The 26,238-nt window shown below is 35.7% G+C and overlaps 1 pseudogene; it reads right to left on the bottom strand.

Moving 5' to 3' along the window:
- Positions 1-216: 216 nt before the first annotated feature.
- On the bottom strand, positions 217-26,238 carry LOC115291207 (annotated as a pseudogene).

The raw sequence follows: 26,238 nt of genomic DNA, 5'->3' as shown, positions 1-26,238 counted from the left end.
GCTGTGCCAGAGACTTCCTTGAGCCCATTTTCCACTTTATCTTCTGTCACCAGATCTCTTGCATAAGATATTTATCTTTGAGTTGCAAAAGCCTGAGGAAAAGCTTCATTTTTCACCTGTTAATTTATAAAACTCCACTAAAAGGAAAAGAAATCTATCTAATTTTAGGTAATGAGATCATTACCTGAGCTAAAGCAAAAATATTTTCTTTCTTAATCAAACAGTTTTATTGGAATAAAGGTTTTTCAAAAATTTTAACTCTTCTATTCGAGTTTTATTTTGATTTTGTAAGACTGCAAATCCATTTTCCAGGCACTGCACGTATTTCTTCTTTCTGCGACATTCTCAAACAACTTCTGTGTTTTTCATCAACCTATTTCTCTTTTCAGTTAGAGGTCATCTGTCTTAGTTGTCTGAGATGTAAGTGTCACAGGAAATATCATTACTATAGTTTGTGGCAGCTAAGTAGCTGAAGGTGTGGTGTTGGTCTGGTATGTGTGGATATCTCCTGATGCGGTTTGTACAACCGCCTGGTTACTTGGCACAAGTATTTACTGTCCATCAGAGGTTGGTGCATCCTGGAGAATTGTTGTCCCTTGCTGAGTACTGCCTGAATTTGTCATGGTTAATGTCTGAAGTCACTGTACTCCATCTGTGCCTGGACTGGCCAGTTATAAGGCTCCATTTGGGGCAAGGGCAGTGTACTGTCCACTGCTAGTTTGATGGATGGGAGTTGGAACAGACAGAAGTGACAGCAGAAACTCCAGGGTTTTATCTGTCTCCTTTTCTGCCCCATGTATCTTCAGAAAATAGACCTTCCAACATTCTGTAAGATGGGCCCCATGCTAGGGTCTCACAGGCTTTCTGTAAAGAGCCTGTACTGTCTGATGAGCCCTGAGACTCCTTATTTTCTGATAAAGATGATACTGTTTGCACATGTGGTGGGTGAATTACAGAAGACCAAGCCGTCTGGATGACCCCCTCAACCTGTACATGCTCTCCAGAAAGAGGTATAATTGTCACTGACTCAGCTCCCCATAATGCCATCTGCTGAGCAGTGTGAGAAATAGGAGCTCCCTGAACTGTTGAACCAGGTTGCGGTGCTGTCGCTAAAGTGTTGTTACTCTTGTGGGAATCTTCCCTAATCAACTGTGGCTGCCCTCACCTTTTGTTATATATTGATCATTATCTCTAGGAAATTTTGGTTGTCCTATATTTCAAGGTGACAGTTTTATTTGTCATATCACAGACATTGATCAACTTTGATTCTCTTGTAAGCTGTCACTTTGCTATTTGAAGATTGTCTACTTTTCTCTTTGGCTGCTTTTGAGAAAATTTCTCTTTGTTCTTCAGTTTCACTGTGATCTGTCTAGATATAAATTTGTTTACTTATACAATTTAGACATTGTTGAACATCTACAATCTCTGGTTGGCATTATAATCAGTTCTGAAAAATGCTTATTCCTTATGTCTTCTTACATTGTTCTATTCTTTTTCTCTTCTCCACCTGTCACTCCAATTGAATTTTGATTTCTCTCTCCATCCTTTGTCTTACTCTTTCTTGCACATATTCTGTTTCCTTGTCTCTCAGTGCTGCATTGCGGAAACTTTTCTCATATATGTTTTCTACCTAAATGATTCCCCCTTGAACTTTGTCAAAAGTGCTATTGAAACTTCAGGAGTTTTAAATTTAATTATATTTTTGTTGTGAAGTTTTTAGATGGTCCTGGCTCATGAACTGACTCAGAGTTTTAATCCCTTCTTACGTTTCTTTAACCCTATTAAACAGACATGCTTTATATTTCATTTCTGGTTCCTATTTTATAATACATATGTGAATCACATTTGTGTCTCACAATTATTTTTATTGGCCAGTGCTGCCCTAGCAATTGAGCAGCCTTTCTAGAGTATGAAGTAAACCAAAAAGGTAGTAGGACCGTAGGAACCTGTTACCAAGCACCAGATTTGAATTAACTGAAATTAATTGAAAAGAAGGTCTTTTGACATGTCGGAAAGGGACACAGACAATAAATTCACAAATGCATATCTAAGTAATATACTATCAGGTCATGGTAAATACTATGAAAAAGCCAAGGTTGATAGATATAGAATAATTAGAAGAAAGAATAGGTAGTTATAATAAACTGTTAAGGGAAGACCTCTGAGGAGAAATTTCAATAGAAACAAAGTAAGAGTGAGGTCATGTGACTATCTGGAGGCAAAGGTTCTTCAAAGACAGAATAGCATGTGCTTTGATGTGGGGATTTGTACTCGCAGGGCACTGACAGCAGTGTGAATTATAACAGCTCTTGAGGAAACATTCGGGCAGCAATTATTAAACATTTAAAATACAAACTTTTGCACCCCAATCCCACCTCAGAGACAGGGGCAAAGTCATTGAGCACATTAATAGGTATTATATATGTATGCAGATGATTATTGTGGCAACATTTTTAGTGGCAAAAGACTGAAAGCAAAATAAATGTCTATCAGTAGACGTGGATAGCAGTATAAATATACTATATCATGTAATATACAGCTAAGAACTACAAAATATAGACATAATTGCTAATATTGGAGATGTCTGTGGTAAATAGTAGTCAAAAAATGAAGGTATAGAAAACTGTATATATACTTTATGTGTGTGTGTGTATACATATATATATATATATATATATATATGTATATACGCACAGTTTATTTGAGGGGGGGGGTGGGATCCCAAGCAGGCTTCTCACTGTCAGTGCAGAGACTGATTGTATATGAATCTACTGATATGAATCACTAGTGGTGAGAGGAACAAGCTAACAGAAAAGAAAATATATTCATTACAGATTTTCATGGTATGCTCACAATCAGCTTTGTAAAGTTGTATATGCCACCTACATACAGAAACAGTGGCATCCTTCTGTTATGTCTTGGATATTTACAAAATATGGTTCTCTTCTCTTCTCTTCTCTTCTCATTTTTTTGTTAAGTTTTTTTTTTTTAAAGACATAGAGAGAGCATGAGCAGGGGAGGGGCAGAGAGAAAGAGAGACACAGAATCCGAAGCAGGCTCCAGGCTATGAGTTGTCAGCACAGACCCCCACGTGGGACTCGAACTCACAAGCTGCGAAATCATGACCTGAGCTGAAGTAGACTGTTTAACTGACCGAGTCACCTAGGTGCCCCTAAAATATTGTTTTTTTTAAAATTATTGTCAAATTGGTTTCCATACAACACCCAGTGCTCTTCCCCACAAGTGCCCTCCTCCATCACCACCACCTCTTTTCTTCAGTCCCCCTTCCCCTTCAACCCTCCATTCATTTTCAGCATTCAATAGTCTCTCACGTTTTGCATCCCTCTCTCTCCCCAACTCTTTCCCTCTTCCCCTCCCCCTGGTCCTCCATTACATTTCTCCTGTTCTCCTGTTAGACCTATGAGTGCAAACATATGGTATCTGTCCTTCTCCGCGTGACTTATTTTACTTAGCATGACACCCTCAAGGTCCATCCACTTTCCTATAAATGGCCATATTTCATTCTTTCTCATTGCCACGTAATACTCCGTTGTATATATATATACCACCTCTTCTTGATCCATTCATCAGGTGATGGATATTTAGGTTCTTTTCATGATTTGGCTGTTGTTGACAGTGCTGCTATGAACATTGGGGTACATGTGCCCCTATGCATCAGCACTTCTGTATCCCCTGAGTAAATCCCTAGCAGTGCTATTGCTGGGTCATAGGGGAGTTCTACAGATAGTTTTTTGAGGAACCCCCACACTGTTTTCCAGAGCGGCTGCACCAGTTTACATTGCCACCAACATGTAGGAGGGTGCCCGTCTCTCCACACCCTCGACAGCATCTATAGTCTCTTGATTTGTTCATTTTAGCCACTCTGACTGGCATGAGGTGGTATCTCAGTGTGGTTTTGATTTGTGTTTCCCTGATGATGAGTGATGTTGAGCATCGTTTCATGTGCCTGTAGGCCATCTGGATGTCCTCTTTGTATGTGAGGGCTTTTTTATCCTTACCTGCTTTCAGAATTCTCTCTTTATCTTTATATTTTGCCAGTTTCACTATGATATGTCATGCCGAAGGTCGATTCAAATTACAATCTAAGGGGTTTTTTTGTGCCTCTTGAATTTGAATGTCTATTTCTTTTCCCAGATTTGGGAAATTCTCAGTTATAATTTGGTCTAGTATTGTTTCAGGACCTTTCTCTCTGTCTTCCTCTTCAGGAATTCCAATGATACAGATGTTGTACTGTTTGAATGTATCACTCAGGTCTCAAATTCTTCTTTCCTGCTCCTGGATCAATTTCTCTCTCTTTTTTTCAGCTTCCTCTTTTACTGTAACTATATCTTCTAATTCACCTATTCGTCTCTCTGCCTCGTCAGTCCTTGAGGTGGCTGCCTACATTTTATTATTCACCTCATTTATAACCTTTTTAAACTCATCACACCTATTTTCAAAGTGCCTAGTAATTGTCTCAGTTGCTTCTTTGATGCTTTTTTCAACCCAGTGATTAATTTTATGACAAGCTTTTTAAATTCTTGATCTGGTATGTTGTCTAGATCTGCCTTGGGCAGTTCTGTGGCTGTGACTTCTTTCTGGAGGTTCTTCAGGGGAGAGTTCCTTCATTTTGTCATTTTTGCTAGTTTTCTGTTTCTTGTCAGCTTTAAAAAGCTCCTTGTGCACTGTGCACCTGTTAATATTGCTCTGTTAAAGGAGGCTTATTGACTGTCCAGGGCCTGTTGTTTCAGGAAATATTCTTTTAATGGTGTCTCTCAGTTATTCTTGTTGTGCCTTTGAATATTTTATTTTCCTACTCAGCAATATTTGGGACTTGCCGTCATGCACACTTTGGCTTGTTTCTCGGGGTATCCCTAAGAAGGAAAATAGACAGACAAACACAGAGGGAACAGAAGCACACAAACACACAGACAAATCAAACAAACAAATAAATTAAAATGGGGAAAAGAAAGAAAGAAAATGGAGAGGAAGGGGACAAAAAGAAGGAAGAAAAAAAATAAAAGGGCTCAGAGACAACAAAGGACAATGGACAGTCTAAAAGTGTATGACCAGTTGAGGGGAGAGAGATAAGGATGAGATACAGAAGAATATATCTGGATGGCAAGAAAGAAAAAAAAAAGGGAGAAGGGAGAAAGGAAAATAAGGAGTAAAAATTAAAGAAAAATTTTAAGTAAAAAAGGTAATAATAATAAAAAATAAGTACAAAAAAAAGAAAAAAAAGAAAAATAAAGCAGCAGCTCCCCCTTGCGAATAGGCGTAGTTTGGTGTAGTAGGTCTCGGGAACTGCTCTCAGAGGCTCTGCCTTGGTGGCTGCAGAGAGTAGAATGGCAGCACCCCAAGTTCCATTGGAACTAAGCAGTGCAGGCCACTTTAATGAGTCTGATCTCCTTGTGCCGCAGCTGAGCCAAGTTGTATTTTCCAGGCCTGCCTTGGTTCAGAGTCCTAGTCCATGCACTATTATGCTGCTACAGATGAGATGTACCTGCTTTGGAGGCTGGCTTCTTAGGGGAAGGGAGCAGTTTCTCTAGGTGCTGGCAGGGATTTTTGCTGCTGCTGCCAGAGGTGAGGTCCACACCCTCACAGACCTTAGCTGACTCCCAGCCCCCAGCAAGGATAATGATTGCGTAGGGGGAGGGATCAGTTTCTCTTGGCTCAAGCCAGGATTTGCGCTGCCACTGCCCCAGGCAAGGTGTGCTGCCTGAGGCAAGGTGCGCAGCAGGAAGTGAAGGGCATGCCCTCACAGACACCACTGTGGACTCCCAGCCCCCAGCTGGGATAGAGATCGCGTAGGGGGAGGGAGCAGTTTTTCTTGGTGCAGGCAGAGTGCTGCTGTTTCCCAAGGTGCAGCGTGCTGGGGAAACGAGCTGGGCGCTCTTGCAGCTGAAGCACACCCTGGCCTTCACCTCTGCCAACTCCCTGCCAGGATCGTGTAGGGGTGGGGGCTATTTTTTCCCTGCTGGCACCTGGGATTCTGGATTCGCGCTGCCAATGCTGGAGTCGAGATGCGCTGTGGAAATGAGGTGTGTGCTCCCACTCCTGCAGCTGAAGCCAAAGTGCGTGCCCCTGGGGCCTCCATTGCTGTGGCTGCTGACTCTCCGTGGGGATGGTGCAGGGCTGGATGCTGTTCTTTCCTTTGTGCCACCCGGGTTTGGGATTTGGGCTACCCAGCATTTATATATGGAGTAAGAGTTTCTCTCTCTGAGCACAGTTAAATGTTCTTTATCTCTTCCCCAGAGACAGTATGAGCGTGTTCAGTTTCTCTGTCTCTTCCCTTTGTCTCTCAGGGACTCCGCACCCTTTCCCTGTGTTGTGCTGGGGCTCCCACCTCCCCTAACCGTCTTGGGCTGGCCCGTTTTCCAATCTCCCCTGTTCGCACTCACTCACTCAGTCATCTTTGAGGTTGTCTTCTTTCTGGAGTCTGTATTTTCTCCTTCAGCTCTTGCAGATGAGGGTAATGTCCTTCTCAGTTCGATAGATGGGCAGACGAAGTTTACAGAGCTCCCTTGTCTCCGCCATCTTGGCTCCTCCCCTAAAATATTGTTCTTGAGGAAAAAAGAATTCTAAAAGTATTTGGCAGGTTGTATTGCTTATTAGAATTTAATACACTTAAAATCAATGCCCCCAAAAAACCTATAACAAAAACAAAAAACCTGAACCAAAAGCCTACTAACATTACTTATAAACACAGTAGCAAAAACCAAACCAAACCAAAATAAGACAAAAAAAAAAAACAAAACCCAACATACTTATCTACTCTTGGATGAACAATTTAATGAAATGTATTTCTAAATAGTCCCTGGATTAAAGAGGTATTTTGCATAATGGACAGCAAAAATGTTACTACCAAAAATACTTTGTAGTGAACTGCTAAAGCTATACCAGCAAAAATAGATAGCCTTAACTATTTTTAAAGACTCAACACAGGTAAATTAAACATTCTAATTAACAATAAACAATAAAAATAAAGGAATTAAGTATAAAACTAACATACATGGAATAGAAAACTAAACATATAGAAATGATAAGCACATCAAACTTGGTGTTTTGAATGTATTAAAATGAGAAAATAATAAGCCCAGTAAAAAAAAAAGTGAAAGTATAACATCAAGATATTGAAGGAGAAAACCATGGTATAGAAGATTTTAAAATTAGGAGATATTTCTATAAAAAGCTGAAACTACAGAAAATTACAAATTTTCTAAATTAAAAATATTTAGTATCTTTTGACTTACTAATTACAGGTTTCTAGTAGGATATGTTCTAGTAATGGAAGGATGAGTTTATATTGGGAAGTTAGAAATGTATCAATATAATCTATAGTAACATCACATTAATAATCAGAATGCATATTGATTTATGTATAGAAATTGGGAAGCATTTGATAAAATGTATGGATTCTTTTTTCATCATCTGCACACATTTTGGAAATTGAAAATCTATGTACAATATGAGTCAAGAGAAACTGCCTAAACATGATAAAGAATTTTTTCTAAAAATGAATATTTAACTATAATGAAATTAATGTTAAAGTAACTGCATTATAATGGAAAGGACCAATACATGAAGGTTGAAAATTAGCAATTATATTCAGCATTGTTTTTTAGGTTGTTGCTAATACAATCACTACATATACCCATGTGATATGTGATAGTAATCATGGAAGATAAGAGATAGAATTGTTATTTGCAGATGATTCAATTGCATGCCTAAAAATGTAAGAATCAGAACAAATAAACAAGTATAGTAAATAGATTAAGGCAAAAATATTCAAAATTCCTCACCTCATCTTTTTACCATCATGAACCTTTAAAAATTGATATGGAAAATTAAAATGTCATTCATAATAATGTAAAAAAGTATTAAACATTTAAACACTTAAAAATAAATATCACAAAAATATCCAGAATCCTAAATTTTATGATATTATTAAAGGATAGAAAATCATGTGATAATTGTGGATGCCTGTTATGAAGACATTCTGTGTTCCTACATAGAACAATTTAACACTTAAAATCTATCCCAAATTAAAGTGGTGAGATATGATCCCATTATTTGGACCTTAAGGCGTGGGAGGAAACCAATGCTTGTTCACCCTGGTTACTTGAAGTGGTAGGATTAGAAGGGATAGGGGAGTGCTATGTAATACTTTACACATCTTTGTTGCATTTCTTCAATTAGCTTTTCACTTTTGCTGGAGTAGGAAGTTTTGTGTGGGCTTTGGATGTGCACAGACTCTATCTTATCCACGTTTATTCTTTATTTACCAGCAACATTTCCTTGAGAAAGTCATTATACTATCTGTGCCTCAATTTCTACCTCTTTAGTGAGGTTAATAATGGTTATAACCAGGGGCTGTCTGGGTGGCTCAGTTGGTTAAGTATGGTACTCTTGGTTTTGGCTCTGGTCATAACCTCAAAGTTTTGAGTTTGAGCCTTGGTTTAGGCTTGGCACTTTTACTGCTTGGGATTTTCTCTCTCCCTCTCTGCTCATCCTATATTTACACTCAAAATACATACATACATACATGAAATAAACTTAAAAAATCAGTCTTTAGGGTGCCTGGGTGGCTTTGTCAGTTAGGCATGGGACTTTGACTCAGGTCATGATCTCATGGTTCATGAGTTTGAGTCCAGCATTGGTTGAGCTCAGGTGAGCATGAGCCCTGCTTCAGTGAGCATGTACCCCATTTTGGGGTGAGCCAACTCTTCTGTCTCTCTCCCTTTCTCTCTACCCCTTGCTTACTTGCACCCTCTCTCTTTCTTAAAAAAAATGGTTATTACCTTCATATGGGTGATGTGAGGATTAAATGAGCTTCATGAAAATCTAAGAACATAACTAGTTTAGCAGAGTGCACACTCAGCAAGTGGAAGCTATTCTATCTCTGATATAAGGAGCCTTATTCTGTCTGATAGTGCTTCTCCTCCAATTCGTTCATGTTTAATAGCTCCCCGCTCCTCCCCCAGCCAGCTGTGGTGGAGAGGAAAAGACATAGGTCTAAATACATGGAGCACTGAACTTAATAAGTTTGAATACTAGAGGATTGGTACAATACTGCATAAATAATGTTTTTAAAAATAGTTGACCAAGTTGTTACTTTAATTTTCATAAATTTTCATTATAGGCTGCCTGACAAATTATATCTGTGATAGCTTTTAAAATTGCTAAACCAGTCAAGCTGCTAGAATTGCAATGTTGCTATCTTTAGACTTATGTGGACACAAAATATATGGACACTAGCATATTATTTGACTTCATAGCATTGATAATGTGTTTTTACTCATTTTCAACACATCTCATTCTTTTTTTTGCCCCCTCTTAAGTGAGTTTGCACCCAACGTGGGGCTTGAACTCACAGCCCTGAGATCACGAATCGTCTGACAGGTTAGGCTTAGTCAGCCAGGTGTCTCCAATACATCTCATTCTGGAAGCATGTGAAAAATGCAGAGTAACTAGATATTTTCTACTGAAGAATATTTTTAAAAGTTAGCTAATGATTAAAAACCACTTCATGCCAATTTCCTTTACAGTTTTTCAAAGTGTTATGAAACTTGTTTTTGTTCTCAGTAGATTTAAATATACTTTGATTACATCATCTGCGATGTATATTTAGCCTTAAAGTTAATTTCTCATTTGAAAGCACCTCAATTTGAAAAAAAAATGTTTCCTTTTTTAAGTCAAGCTCCCAAATGCTTAATAATATCATGGCTATTGAGTTCATAGTGGTAACTACTGCTTGTGAGGCTCCTTTGCCCTGGGCGTTGTTTGACTCTCCAGGCATGTTCCAGTGTCTCTTGCCACAGTGACACTCCCATTAAAAAGGGTACTATGGTAAGTTTATTTATTCTTGACTTTTATTGTTTTGTTTACTTTGACAGTTGTCTAAAGACAAATATTTCAGAAAGGACTCTTGATTTTGCCCAAAGTGTTACAGTTTCACAGTTTACCTGACACTATGAAGAAATGTGTCATTATTATAGTTTATCTCATTTTCCTTATTTTATTATAAATTTAGAAGTACAAATTTAACTGACAGAATCTGCTTTTGGATATTTTGTGCCATGTTCAAAATTGCTGCCCTGAAGACTTCAAATCCGCACAATGACATCTTACTTAGAAAATAATGGGGCACCTGGGCGGCTTAGTCAGTTGGGCATCTGACTCAATTTTTGTTCAGGTCATGATCTTACATTCATGAGATCAAGCCCAGATCGATGCCCAGCATGGAGCCTGCTTAATTTTCTCTCTCTTTCTTGCAACCTCTACCACACCGCCTGCCCCCTCCTGTACTCAGTCTCTCTAAAAATAATAAAGAAAATAACATAATAACATGAATGTTGGTTATGAGATTAAAAAAAGACATGATAAGAGGTACAAGTAAATTAGTCATTCACTGAGGAAATATTTTTAAAATTCAAAGAGTTGGTGCTATAATTACACTAGTGAGGAAAAACAGACATAGGATCCAGAAATCTACCTTTGTATAGCTTACATTCTAATGGGATTTCTAATATTGATCAGGTAAAATCACACATATACACAGGGAGGGATAGGACTCCTCTAATAACGCCAAGGGTGGGTAGGCTTAGAGAGACTTCTTCTGAGAAGAGGAAAGTGTATTCCAGGCAAAGGGAAGGGAGTAAGTAGGAGGGACTGGGGGAATGCTGAGAGAATTGGCTTTATGAGACAGAAGCTGAATGATGGTGCAGAAAATGAAAAGGGATTCAAGCAGAACCAGTGTTTGGGACAAAGGACTCAATGACTGTTAGATTCCTTCTTGTCAGTAGCTAGCCCGATAGTTAATTATCATTAATTAGTCATTATCAAGGTTTCTGTGTATAACACATACAAACACATCTTAGTGTCTATAAAACATTTAAAACAAACATTTTAAATCATGCTGATGATTGGGCACCTGGGTGGCTCAGTCCAGTAAGCATCCAATTCTTGATTTTGGCTCAGGTCATGATCTCATGGTTCATGAGATTGAGACCCGCCCACTGTCAGGTTCTGCGCTGACAGCATGGAGCCTGCTTGGGCTTCTTCGCCTCCCTCTCTGCCCTCTCCTGTTTGTACTCTTTCTTTCTCAAAATAAATAAATAAACAAATTTATCAAACAAAATTATACTGATGATTAAGAGGGGCATAATTACTTTATGAAGTATAAATTTGTATATCCTTTAATTCATTCCTTTTATCCCTTGAGAAACCTAAAAACATTTTAGCTAACTAGTTCACGTGGAACCTGAGTATTTTTATATTAAAATTTTTACTGTCTGCCCATAGTATCAACAATATCATTATACTTTGGTTATCATAGAACATTAAATTAATTCTCTTATTTTTAAATTAATGACTAATTTAAAATTTAAATGTTGCCTATAATTTTCATGGCTCATAAAGACTTGATATCTAACCAACTTGTATTTGAATAGGCTCTTCTGTTATGGGACACAAGAGTTCTCTGCATGGTAGGAGTAGGACTTATCAGCATTGGGGCTTGCTTCTGGTAGAGATATATATAAGTATTGTTATATATCATGCATTGGTTCCCAGTTCCTTCTAAAAATGGTTCATCTGGCTTGTTTTATTATTAGATGTAGGATGTTTCAGTTACAAAATTGAAGACAATTATTATCTTGATAATTGAGTCTCCTGTGTGAGGGTATATACCGTTTAAATATTTCAGCATCAGCTTATTGATTTTATTCAGGGTCAAAATTAGAAGCACCATTGATAATCTCAATACAGCATGATTAAGAGTTTAAATGCATGGTACAACATTTAAATATTTAGTCACTGAGTTGACTCTTACAGTGTCAAGGGGAAAACACAGTTAATAGGATAATAAGTACCCAAGGTAATACTAAAGAAGAACTAACAAGTAGACTCATGTTATTTATGTGTCTTAGTCATATTATTTGTTTCTCATGTAATGTGCAGTTATGAGAAATCATTTTTTATCTTAAAATTTATATTTTAGCATTGTTAAGAACAAATATTAAACAAATACTAAATTTTGAGCACTTCATATATTTTACTTGTTATGGTGTGTCCACTTGGTGTTAGATTCAGAGAAAATCCCAAATGTCCACAAATAAAATTCAAGAGAAATGGAAATTTCACCATTGGTGAGAGTACTAAAATTGCACCTTTTATAACCACGTTATTTTCTCTAGTGTTAATATGCTTTATTTCAAAATTGAATGTATTAAAGAAGTCATTCTTAAATTAAATAAGAAAATAACTGAATTGTAAATGTACCAAATATTATATAAACTTCATATCCTTAATGCAGTTATACATACATACATTCATACGTACATACATACGTACATACTTACGTAGAGACCGAGAGTGAGAGCATTGACGAGGGAGCTTACTTCTGGTAGAGATACATATAATGTATGTGCATGTGTAATTAAATGTATTTCTAGCATTTTCCAGTCATTTAGTGTTTCTTGGACTTTACCCTAGTAATATGGAAGAGAAGAGTTAGAAGAATATAAGTAACTTTTGTAAAAGAAAATGTTAGTTCAACGTGACGATTTTAGTCTTAACACTAGAGAGTAATATTCATCATACCATACAATTTAAAGTGAAAATGACAATCTTTTTCTTCCACCAAAGCTATAGAGTGTTCACAGTTTGGGTTGTTTAAAATAGCCTAGGTTTTTAGGATTTTATTAGGGAGAGTTTTTAAAGGAACATTCATATTTCAATTTTTAATTTAATGATTAGGCTTCAATGCTTTACATTTAGGGAATGCATAGGCTTCAGTTTTCTCTCATGTGCAGGTACTTATGAAAAGAGGTTTGTTGTTTCATCCAATAAATTTGCATGTTAAAATCACAGACTCTTCTTATAGACAAACTTCTTTGTATATACTAGATTTACATTTTTCTAAGATCCTGAAATTAATAATGGGATTGTTATAGGACCTTTGTATGTCGTGCATTCAGAATTTGGAGATTCAGATGGAGTAACTAATAAATAATTAACCTTTACTTGATCAATAGAAATCATAGATTAATCACGTCTGAATGGTTACTCAAACTATTTTAAAAGAATAAATAATCATAAACCTTTGCAAAATATCAGTTTACAAAGTTCAGTTAATTGGTTCATTGATATTTTTACCACAGGTATCTGTTAACCTTATCATAAAATTGAATTTAAGTTTTGTTAAGCTACTTAAGAACTGTATGCAGTCATGATGAATGCAATTGAATTTCTATAAAATAGTTAGACTTTACAGCTATTCTCAATATTCTCACCTAGATTAGTGAGTTGTTCTCTTTAATTTTTAAAATATAAGTAGTGTTTCGGTTCTACTTTTCTAAGACTAATATGGCAACTTTTTGAAGAGGCTATCTTTCATGACTGCATTTCATGATTTCTAGATGGTACCTATGAATATAGCAGTTATGTGTTTATTAAATATGTGGTTCTTTTATTTACATGTATTTATTTACTTATTTATTTTTATAATTTATTCATTTTTAATTTACATCCAAGTTAGTTAGCAGAGAGTGCAACAGTGATTTTGAGAGTAGATTCCTTAATGCCCCTTACCCATTTAGCCCATCCCCCCTCCCACACTCCTTCAGCAACCCTCTGTTTGTTCTCCATATTTAAGAGTCTCTTATGTTTTGTCCCACCTGTTTTTTTTATTATTTTTGCTTTCTTTCCTTTATGTTCATCTGTTTTGTGTCTTAAAGTTCTCATATGAGTGAAGCCATATTATATTTGTTTTTTCTGACTAAATTTGCTTAGCATAGTACACGCTAGTTCCATCCACAAATGGCAAGATTTCATTCTTTTTGGTTGCCGAGTAATACCCCATTGTATATATTTACCACATCTTCTTTATCCACTCATGCATCGATGTACATTTGGAATCTTTCCATACTTTGGCTATTGTTGATAGTGCTGCTACAAACATTGGGATGCATGTGCCCCTTTGAAACAGCATCCCTTTATCCCTTGGATAAATACCTAGTATTGCAATAGCTGGGTCATAGGGTAGTTATTTTTTAAAATTTTTTGAAGATCCTCCATACTGTCTTCCAGAGTGGCTGCACCAGTCTGCATTACCACCAGCAGTGCAAAAGAGATTATTTTTCTCCGCATCTTTGCCAACATCTGTTGTTGCCTGAGTTGTTAATGTTAGACATTCTGACAGGTGTGAGGTGGTATCTCATTGTGGTTTTGATTTTTATTTCCCTGATGATGAGTGATGGTGAGCATTTTTCTTTGTGTCAGCTGTTCATCTGAATGTCTTCTTTGGAGAAGTGTCTATTCATGCCTTTTGCCAAATTCTTCACTGGATTATTTGTGTTTTTGGGGGGTGTTGAGTTTAATAAGTTCTTTATAGATTTTGGATACTAAGCCTTTATCTGATAGGTTGTTTGCAAATATCTTCTCCCCTCCTGCCAGTTGCCTTTTAGTTTTAGTTTTGCTGATTGTTTCCTTCACTGTGCAGAAGTCTTTTATTTTTTATTTTTGTTATTTTGATGAGGTCTCAATAGTTTATTTTTGTTTTTGTTTCCCTTGCGTTTGGAGACATGCTGAGTAAGAAGTTGCGGCAGCCAAGGTCAAAGAGGTTTTTGACCTTTCTCCTTGAGGTTGATGGCTTCCTGTATTACATTTAGGTCTTTCATCCATTTTGAGTTTATTTTTGTGTATGGTGTAAGAAAATGATCAAGGTTCATTTTTCTGCATGTCACTGTCCAGTTCTCCCAGCACCACTTGCTGAAGAGACTGTCTTTATTCCGTTGGATTTTCTTTCCTGCTTTGCCAAAGATTAATTGGCCATACATTTTTGGGTTCATTTCTGGATTCTCTCTTCTGTTCCATTGACCTGAGTGTCTGTTTTTATGCCAGTACCATACTTGATGATTACAGCTCTGTAATGCATCTTGAAGTCTAAGATTGTGATGCCTCCAGCTTTGGGTTTTTTTTTTCAAGATTGCTCTGGCTATTTGGGGTCTTTTCTGGTTCCATTGAAATTTTAGGATTGTTTGTTTTAGTTCTGTGAAGAATAGTGATGTTACTTTGATAGGGATTGCATTGAATATGTAGATTGTTTTGGGTCGTATTGACATTTTAACAATATTTGTTCTTCCTATACAGGAGCATGCAATATTTTTCCTTTTTTTGTGTGTCTTCAATATTTTTCATAAGATTTCTATAATTTTCAGTATATAGAATTTTCATCTCTTTGGTTAGATTTATTCCTAGATATTTTATGGTTTTTGGTACAATTGTAAATGGTATCAATTGTTGATTTCCTTTTCTTTTTTGCCTCATTACTGATGTGTAGAAGTGCAACTGATTTCTGTGCATTGATTTTTATATCCTCTGACTTGCTGAATTCTTGGATCAGTTCTAGCAGTTTTCTGGTGGAATCTTTTGGGATTTCCTTGTAGAGTATCACATCATCTGCGAAGAGTGAAAGTTTGATATCCTCCTGGTTGATTTGGATGCCTCCTATTTCTTTTTGTTGTTTGATTGCTGAGGCTAAGACTTACAATACTATGTTGAATAACAGTGGTGACAGTGGGCATCCCTGTCTTGTTCCTGACCTTAGGGGGAAAGCTCTCAATTTTTCCCCACTGAGGATATTAACATTCTCTGTTTTTCCCCATTGAGGATGATATTAGCGTTGTGTCTTGCATATATGGCTTTTATGATCTCCAGGTATGATCCTTCTGTCCCTGCTTTCTTGAGAGTTTCTATCACGAAAGGATGCTCTATTTTGTCAAATGCTTTCTCTGCGTTGAAGGAGAGGATCATGTGGTTATTGCCCTTTCTTTTATTGATGTGATGTATCACATTTATTGTTTTGTGGATATTGAATCAGCCCTGCATCCCAGGTAAAACTCAAAACCCATTCCTGTTCAAAATTCTTAAGAACTATGGAAGTTTATTTCGTTATCTTTGTAAGGAACTTGAGTCAAACCAAGAAGCTGCATCATTAACAGTGAGATATTAGGTGAATTCCCATTAATGTTAGAAAAGAAGAGACAAGGGTTTTCTCATTACCTGACCACTGTGATAAAGTGAATCTTAGAGAAAAAAAGTACTTTGCTTCTGTATTGTTTCTCTTAGTTAAAATATGGTTTCTTACTCTCTAAATGGTCTAGAGATAATGTTTTATGGGAAAAATTTTTGGAGTTTGGATCCAGCACTAACTGGCTGCTTATACTTGTTCTAAACAACATGTTATCTTCAGACTCCCCTGTAAATTGGTTATGTCAAAAAGCAACAAAAATCTGTCATAGAATTGTTATAAGAACACCCTGAGGATAATAGATATGAAAACACTTTATGAGTCATAGGATAGTACTAGATTTGGTATGGTTATTAATAGTGAAAACAATAAACACAATATTTAATTCATTTTTTGCTACTTATGTTGTTTTATTCCCCCTTCATTGAACTTCTACTTGCTGATATTATTTAGAATTCTCTCCAAAAGTGCTGCATTTTCTGTCTACTCTGCCCTGACATTTTTGTTGATCTTTTTTCTATACTTGATTGCCCTTTTTCAATAATCTCTGTTCATTAAAAGAGTGCTCAGCTTTCAAGATCCACAAGAATATCAATTGTTCCATGAACTAGTCTTGAAATTCCCTATTCCTAACTCCTTTACTGTTTGGAGAAATCTCTTCCTTTATTACCTGTCATGAAAATTCTCCCATTCTTATCAATCCAGCCTCTGATTCTCTTGCCTCTCCAGAGTAGTCTGTGAATGTTGTCAGGTAGCATATTATACATGCAGAATGCCAGGTCACACCCCAGACCAAGATTCCTGGGAGATCCCTATGCACATTACAGATTGAAAAACACTGCCTTCATTAATTATAAACTCCTTTGGGAGGCATGATGAAGGAAGAGCTTCTCTGTCTTGTCTTAGTATCCTCTATAAGGCTTTCTGTTATCCAGTGATTTGCAGATAATAGGTGTTCAGTAAATGAGTGTTGAATTTTATTTTTAATATTTTGAAGTCAGAAAATCCAGTATCAAAAACTCAATTTTTAGAAAAGGATGTTCTAAAGTCAGAACAAGAAGAAAGCTATTCTTTATTGATGCTACTCACATCAACTAATCAATATTTCTTGGTCATCAAATACTGTACTTTTTCATGCATAAGATATTAGTATGGATCCTTGATCTTATAAAAATGATCTTCAGTCTAACCTTCACCTTCAAAGAATTCATTTAGATAACTGAATCAAAATGCAGTTGCTTTTTCATTTCTGTAAATATTTAATATGTGCTATTAGAAGTCATGACAGAACTTTAAGGCATTGTGCATCCAAAAATGACTGGTAAATATTAAGATGTGATTTCATTAAATTATTTAAACAGATAATTTATTTGCTTGGTTTTATATAAAATGGTGAATAGAATCATATGAGGAACAATTTCTCATTTATAATTAATGTGCAGTGACTTTATACTGTAAGAAACTTTATTTTCCAGTGCATGATTTTAAATTGTGATTTTTCCCTTACATACCTTAATTTATAAGATTTTTCTCTCTAGAATTACACCAAAAAGTAAAAAAGGTTTGAGTACCATTAAATCACATTCACCTGCCTTTATACACTAATTGCTGTGAATTAAATTAAGCACATCCCTAATTGCAGGTGGTCTCTTTCCATTGCATAGAAAGTTGCAAGTCTCCTTCTCTCTGCTATCAGCTGATATGTGCTTAGGGAACAAAAACTAATTTTAACATTAGCCCAAGCAAAATGTAATTAGGACAGCTAATCTGCTGAAAAATTCCCCCAGTAAAAATCTTTTTTATGTAATGCCATTTTAATGGAAATGACATTTTTATGAAATGCAAGTGACAAAGACTTGAATGATGCCTTCGAGCTTTTTATTTAATTTTATGTGTTGTGTAATTTGTTAATAAAGGGAGACTAGGAGCACTCTCAACATTTTGGTTATGGAATAGATTTTAAAGTAGAATTCTTAATGTGAATGTTCAATTTTACTTAAAATAACTTTTTAAAATAACATATTTGAGCCCTAATAGATACTGTAGAAAGATAGTGTGTGTGTGTATGTGTGTATGTGTGTGCATGTGTGTGTGCACAATGAAAGCCATAAGTAGAAGGGCTTTGGTAATTATGTCATGTTTCTCATCACTGATCCTTTCCATTAATGTAGATGATTGAAATTGACTTTGCTTGTGTGACTTCCCCTTCATTTTTTAATTTTTAAAATATATTTATTTTATTTTATTTTTTAATGTTTTAGTTTATTTATTCTTTGAGAGGGGGAGGAGGGAGGGAGCATGAGCAGGGAAGGGATAGAGAGAAAGGGAGACACAGAATCAGAAGCAGGCTTCAGGCTCTGAGCTATCAGCACAGAGCCCCACGCGGGGCTCAAACTCATTAACGGTGAGATCATGACCTGAGCTGGATTTGACCTGAGCGTGACACTTAACCGACTGAACCATCCAGGCATCACATCCTCTTCATTTTTTTAAAACAGATATTCTGAATTTAGGACTTGGGTATTAAAGGAAATGTAAAGGGATTAATAATTCTCTTAAAAATAACTGATAACTACCAGAATTTGTAAGTTCTTCATTTATGTTTGGAGCTATATTAAGTATTTTAAGTTTTGCTTGTTTGATTTTTTAACCGCCATGTGAAGATTATATTCATTTCATAGTTCATGAGACTTAAGCTCAGGGATATTAAGATGCAACTAGTAAATGGATCAGTTGGGATTTGAATCTCTATTAACCTCAAGACAATTTTAGTATTCTAACCAATACGTTCTAGTGCCTCAATAAAAATACTTGTTTCTTAATGTTAATACAAGAAACATTACATGACAGAGTAACATGTCCATATGTCACCATTTTTCTCTGAATTGTGTCTGAAATGAGTTTTGGCCTTTAGTTTTGGTGTGACTACAGTGTAACATATGATATAAGTTTCATATACCTGCTTCAAAATCCAAAATTATTAAATGTTTAAACCTTCTGTGAAACATATAAAATACAGATTTGTTTTTCATTTACAAACTTGTGTTTATGTGAGACCAAGGAATTGTCTAACTAAATGGTCCTCAGAAAGGCAGTGCTAATAACTTACCAATTCTTTGCCAAAACTCAGATTCTTCTTGAAATGATTTTTCTTTCTAAAGTTAAGAATGTTTCTTCATTTTGGTGACCCAGGCTGATTTTACCCTTTGACTTTAATTTGAATATGATAAGAGTTATAATCTGAATTTTGATTATATTATAAACTTTTTTGGAGATTAAATAATTTTGATTAAAGCATCCAGCACTTCAGTTTTCAGGAGTTAAGTAGACAATTAGTATTGACAAAGTTAGGCATATGAATCATGCCCTGCCATTTACCAATTGTATCTACTAGGGCAACTGTTTCCAAACAACACAGAAGCATAGTAAAACTACTAGGAGGGCCACTGAGGAGCATCACAGGATATTTTAATTTTTCAAGGAAAACAAAAAGATACTGGACATCTGTTAGACATCTGTTGTTCATTGTGCAAACTACTAGCTCAAGAAATTTATCCTTTAAACAATAGGTTGTGCTGTATTCCTTTCAATGATATCACATATTTACAAAGCTGGATTTTACAAGTTTACGTGATAAAGCAGTTACCGAGTGAATAGCAATATGATATAGGAAATGAGAGTGGTTGTTTGCACTGCGATTTAAGAAGTATTATGATCCACAGGAACACAAATCCCATAGTTAAGTAATTAGGTATTTCAGAATGTAATTAAAAAATAGTAAATGTAGGTGAATTTTTTAAATAGCTGAAATTATTAGGATATAAATATTGAGTAGACTGGATCTAACTAAAATACAGAACTGTTACCTATTTCATATGTTTATGAATGAAATAAGCTATAATGAATAATTTACATGCCATACATTTCTCAGTAGTTTTAGTACATTCACAGGTTTGTGCAACAAATACCAAAATTTATTTTCAGATTTTCATTACCTCCTCTCAAAAAAGAAACACGATATCCATTGTCAGGCATTCCTCATTCTTTCCAGCCTCTAGACTGAGGCAATTACTAACCTATTTTCTCTCTATAGATTTACCTATTCTGAGCATCTCATCTAAATGGAATCATACAGTACAGTGTTTGTGACTAGCTTCTTTACTTAGCATAATGCTTTATAGGTTCATCCATATTGTAGCATGTATTACTATTTCAGTATTTTTCATTATTGAATAATATTCTATTAGGTAACTTAACTTATTCATTCAACATCTGATAGGCATTGGGTTATTTACACTTTCTGGCTATTAGGAATAAAGCCACTGTTAACATTTGTATACCAGTTTTTGTGTGAACAGATGTTTTTGTTTCTCTGGATAATATAGCTTGGGGTGGAATTGCTGAGTCATAACTTTGTTTACTCATTTGAGGAAATGCCAAACTGTTTTCTAAAGTAACAGTGTTTTGTATTCTCACCACCAATATATCAGGGTTACAATTTTTCTACATCCTGCACAACATTTATTATATACTTTTTGAATATAGACATCATTGTGGATGTGAAGCAGTATCTCATTGTGGTTTTAGTTTGCATTTCCCTAATGGTTAATTCTCTTTTACTGTACTTGTTGGTAATTTGTGTGTATTTGGGAAAATATCGATTTAGATCCCTTGTCCATTTGTTATTTATCTTTTTTGTTGAGTTGTTAAGAGTTTTAGATACTTACATATTGACTCAGTACAAGTCCCTTATTAGACATGTGATTTACAAATATTTTCTCCTTTTGGATGTCTTCTCATTTTTTGATAGTATTCATTTATGCCAGAAAATTTTTAATATTAATGAGGTCCATTATCTAGGGTTTTTTTTGAAGTCATATTTAAGAATGTTTTACCTAATCTATGGTCTTGGACAGTTTTTTCTACATTTTCTAAACATTTTATTAAGCTCTTATGTTTAGGTCTGTTATACACTTTGAGTTAATTTGATGTGATGTATGAGGAAGCGGCTCAACTCTTCATTTGTACCTGTAAGATTTAATAGATGGAGGCAGAGATGGGAGGAAAAAGACTACGTTATGGAGCCAAGAAAGCCTTTATTGGGATCTGCGATTCCCGGGAGAGGTCCCATGGCCTGGGGAGTGGGGAGTCGGGGAGGTCACGCCTGATAGGCAATGGGCGGGGGGTTTTATGGGTGAGGGGTTCTGGGTTTGATCTTGGGAGGGCAGATTATCAAGTAAGGGCATTTCAGGGGTGTGGCGGGATGGAATAGGTTGCCTCCTCTGTCAGGGTGATGGGAAGCTGGAGCTTCATGATTGGCTGTGTCCAAATGGGGCAGGACATCCCAGGTCTGGGGGGGAGGTCATCGTCTGTGCACGTGTTCTCCTCCCAGCCCCCAGAGAAATGGCCGCTTGGTCGCCATCCCAAGGCGACTTCCAAGGTGACTCTTACAGTAGCTATTGCCCCTTTTGCCCACAACATTTGATGAAATAAATTTTCTTCCACTATTTACTTGTCTTAGCTCCCTTATCAAAAATCAATTGACTAAAATTTAGGGTTTACTTCTGTACTTCCAATTTTATCCCATTGATCTATATGTTTGTTTTTATGCCAGTACCATGCAGTCTTGGTTTATAATGTCTGTAGCATTGTAGTAAGTTTTGAATTTAGAAGTGTGGATACTCCGCCCTTGCTTTTCTTCAAGATTTTGACAATTTCCTTTAATTTTCATCGGAATTTAGGATCAGCTTATCACTTTGAACAAAGTAGTCAGCTGGGATTTTGATAGGGATTACATTGTATCTGGAAACCAATTTAAGGAGTATTGATATTTTAATAATATTATGAGTTTCAATTTATGAATGTAGGATGCCTCTATTTAAATCTATAATTTCAGGGTTTTTTGTATTTTTCACAGAAAAATATTTTACTAGTTTTATTAAATTTATTCCTAAATATTGTATTAGTTTTGATACTATTGTAAATGTAATTGTTTTCTTAATGCTGATTTTGGATTTTTTCACTGCTAATGTATAGAAATATAACTGATTTTTATATTGATTTTATATGCTACATCTTTGAACTAATTTATTATGTATTGTGGTAAGAACATTTTACATGTGATCTACTCTCAACAAATTGTTATGTGCATAATAATGTTGTATAGATCTCTGGTACTTAATGATTTTGCAAAACCAAAACTTCATACACATTGAAATAGCTCAACATTTTGCTTTATCCCAGCCCCTGGAGACCACTGTTCTGCTCTCTGATTCTATGTATTTCAATATTTCAGATATTTTCATGTAAGTGGAATCATGCAATGTGTTTCTTTCAGGGACTGGCTTATTTCATTTAGACTAATGTCCTCAGGGCTCATCTTATTGTTTCATATGGCAGAATTTCCAGCTTGTTCTTAAGACTGAATATTCTATTTTATTTATATATACATTTTCTTTATCTATTCCTTGGTTGATGAATCCTAGTTATTTCCATATATTGTCTATTGTGAATAATGCTGTTATGAACATGGAAATGCAAATATCTCTTAGAGGTACTGAATTCAATTTTGGGGGGGTAAATACCCTAAGGTGATATTGCTGGATCATATAGTATTTTTGTTTTTAATTTTTTGAGAGGCCTCCATACTATTTTCCACAGTGACAGTACTATTTTACATTCCCATCAACATTGAACAAGGGTTTTATTTACTCTGCATCTTTGCTAACACTTGTTATCTTTTAAAAAATAAGAGCCATTCTAACAGGATTTCCCCGATAATCAGTGATACTGAGCAATCAACACAATCCTTATCAAAATCCCAATGGCCGTTCTTTTCTTTTTTTATTACAGAAATAGAAAAAAATCCAGAAATTAATATGGATCCACAAAGGATTACAAGTACCCAAATAGTTTTAAGAAAAAAATAAAGCTGGAAGCATCACACTTACTGACCAAAAAAATATATCACAAAGCTACAGTACCTAAAGCAGTATGATGCAGGCCTAAAGACAGACATATAGACCAATGGAACAGAATATGCAGCCTCTATTTAAACCCTCGAATGTATGGCCAGCTGATCTTCAACAATTGTTTCAAGAGTACACCGTGGGTAAAAAATAATCTCTTCTATAATTGCTGTGGGGAAAATGGAATGTCCACATCCCAAAGAATGAAGTTAGAGTTTTAACTTACACAAAAATCAACATAAAATGAATTAGAGACTTAAACATAAGGCCTAAAACTATAAAACATTTTGAAGACAACATAAGGCAAAAGCTTATTACCTTGGTCTTGGCAGTGATTTCTTGGATATGACACCAAAGGCACAGAAAACAAAAGGGGAAAAAATAGACAAGTGGGACTATATCAAAGCTTTTACAGAGAAAAAAAATACCACCCGTGTGGACCTATGAAAGGCAACTATAAAATGGGAGAAAATATTTGATAACTATATATTAGGGACTCCTTCAACTCAATAGCAAAAAAAATCAAATAACCTGATTAAATGAAGTGAGCAAAGGGCTAGAATAGACATTTTCCCACATATGACATACAAATGGCTAAAAGATATTTAGTTTTCTCTTTTACCAAGATCTTGAAGTAGCAGTTTAGGTTAGTTATTTGCTGTCTTTCCTCTGTTAATATAGGTTTTTATGTTTATAAATTTCCATGTAAGCACAGCTCTAGACTAATCCCATAAGTTTTAGTATTTAATGTTTTCATTTTCACTTATCTCAAGCTATTTTTTAACTTCCTTGTGATTTTCTTCTTCAGACTGTCGCTTATTTTGGAGAATGTTGTTTAATTTCCACATCTTTTTGAATTTTCCAAGTTTTGTTTGTGTTGCTGATTTTTAGTTTCATTCCAGTGTGGTTGGAGAAAACACTTTGAATGGTCTTAATCATTTAAATTTATTGAGGCTTGTTTTATGTGCTAGTGTATGGTCAATCCTAGAGAAAGTTCTGAGAGAGAGAGTGAGAGAGAAAAAGAGAGAGAGAAAGAGATGAAGGGAAGGAAGGAATGGGGGAGGAGCAGAGAGAGAGAGAGAGATAGGATCCCTTTGCTGACAGTGCAGAGCCTGATGTGGTGCTGGATCCCATGAACTGTTTGATCATGACCTGAGCCAAAATACAGTCAGATGCTCAAGTGACTAAGTGACCTTGGCTCCCCCTTCACCCTGTCAGTTTTAATTCATATTTTGGGGACTCTCTTTTAAGCCATGTACATATTTTTTATATTGCCATATCTTAATAGTTTGAGTTTTTCATTAATGTAAAATGTACCTCTTTGTCTCTAGTAAAATTTTTGTTTTAAAATCTATACTGTCTGAGATTAGTATAGCCACTACATAAGTCTTATGATTGTTGTTTGTATGATGCGCATATATTTTCCATTCTTTTATTCTCAAACAATTTGTATCTTTAAATATAAAGTGTGGCTTTTGTAGGCATTACATTGTTGGATCTTGTTATATCCAGTCTCACAATCTCTTATTTTGATTAGATTTTAAATTCATTCACACAATATTTTTGATAGTTTTTTACATAGTTGGGTTTACATCTGCTCCTTGACTTTATGTATCTTTTGTGGATTTTCTGTTCCTTGATTCCCCTTTTACTTCAATCTTTTGCATTAGATAAATATTTTCTGATGTAACATTTTAATTTTTTAAGTGAGTTTGATAATGTATTTTTGGAGTTATTTTCTTGGTGGTTTCTCTGTAACTTACCATATTCATCTTAACTTTGTAATCTACTCCGATTTATATTTAATTCAGTGAGATATAGTAACATTGTTCCTTTATAACTATCTTTCCTCTCTTATGTCTTACTCTGCTATTGTTATAGATATTACATCTATATATTTTACACATTCAACCATATATTGTTATAATTGTTACTTTATATAATTTAGTAGTTTTTAGAAAAAATGAAAGGATAGCAAATATTTATTTATGACATGTGTTATCTTAATCTTCTTATTTAAAATTTCTTCATCTTATTTGTTTCTGTGGATTCAAGGACCATCTGGTGACTTCCTTTGGGACGGCAGTAATTTCAGTGGGCTCTCTTTTTCTTTTTCATCAATCTCTTTTAATCTGTCTGCCTCTGTTGGTATTGCACCCATCTATTAGCTTCCAGTAATTGCAGGCATAATTTTTGAGGCTGGTCTCTGAGCTTGTTCTCATCCTGAAAGGACTATTCTTAATCATCACATTCCTTGGTTCTTTTTAGTAAACTATTTGGCCTATAGTTTAGCTGGTTGCCCTCTTGAAGCTACCAGCCTTCTCTGAATTGCTTGCCACTAAATATCCTTTGTTTTGAGAGCACTCTTAGACTTGAACTTCCCCACATTATGTTCAAAATAAAGTCAGTTATCTTGGGAGAACTTTAGATCCTTCTGGTAGGATCCAAACAGAAGGATTTCCCTTTTTCCCAGGGTAAAATTCTCTGAACAACTCCTCAAGATCTGGCCATTTTGCCTGCTTCTCTTGGAGTGTGATTCCTGCTTTATAAGCAAGATGTGATGTGGGATAGCGAGCAGTCATCCATCTTCCTGTCTTGCCCTTGCTAGCATGGAACTTCTCTCTACAAGTGAACTGAGTCAAGGGCTATTGAGTTCCAGTATTCTTGGCTTGCTGTGCCTGTCATAAAGTTCTGTACTATGAGTGGAGGCTGGGTGGAGAGAGTGAATCTTTACCTTCTTGGCCACACTTGCCTGGAATTTAGTCTCTGTAACACAGAGCAGGATGAAAGTGAGAAACACTGGTGGCTGGGCTCTTCTGTAGAGATATTCTAGCCCTTGGCTAAGAGTGGGAGGGGGAGGAAGCCTTGGCTTCATGATTCCATCCACTAAGAGTGGAGCTTTCATCATGGGAAAAGAGGAGAGAGGGAAGAGAAGTAGGTCTGGTTCAAGTACATGAGACTCTTGATGTTTATAGTGAGATTCGGTAGACTTTCTTAAATAAGTATTTCCTTTTCTGCTTCATAACCTTCAGACAATTTCCATAAATGTTAATATTTTTTTTTTGTAATTTTTATCTTTAATGATTGTCTCATTGGAATGAAGTTCTGAGGAGCACCGCATGCTGCCATTTTGCCAGCTGTCTGTTATCTGTGTCCTTTAGTGTCCTAACCGGAGGCCGGCCAGGTCCAGTGCTCTCGACCCTGAGTTCGGTGGTACCTGTTTACTTCGCCTTCCAT

Source organism: Suricata suricatta, chromosome 5 (genome assembly GCF_006229205.1).
Source record: "Suricata suricatta isolate VVHF042 chromosome 5, meerkat_22Aug2017_6uvM2_HiC, whole genome shotgun sequence".
Classification (NCBI taxonomy): Eukaryota; Metazoa; Chordata; class Mammalia; order Carnivora; family Herpestidae; genus Suricata; species Suricata suricatta.
Note: the sequence above shows the minus strand (reverse complement) of the source record. Positions and strands in the feature narration are given on the sequence as shown.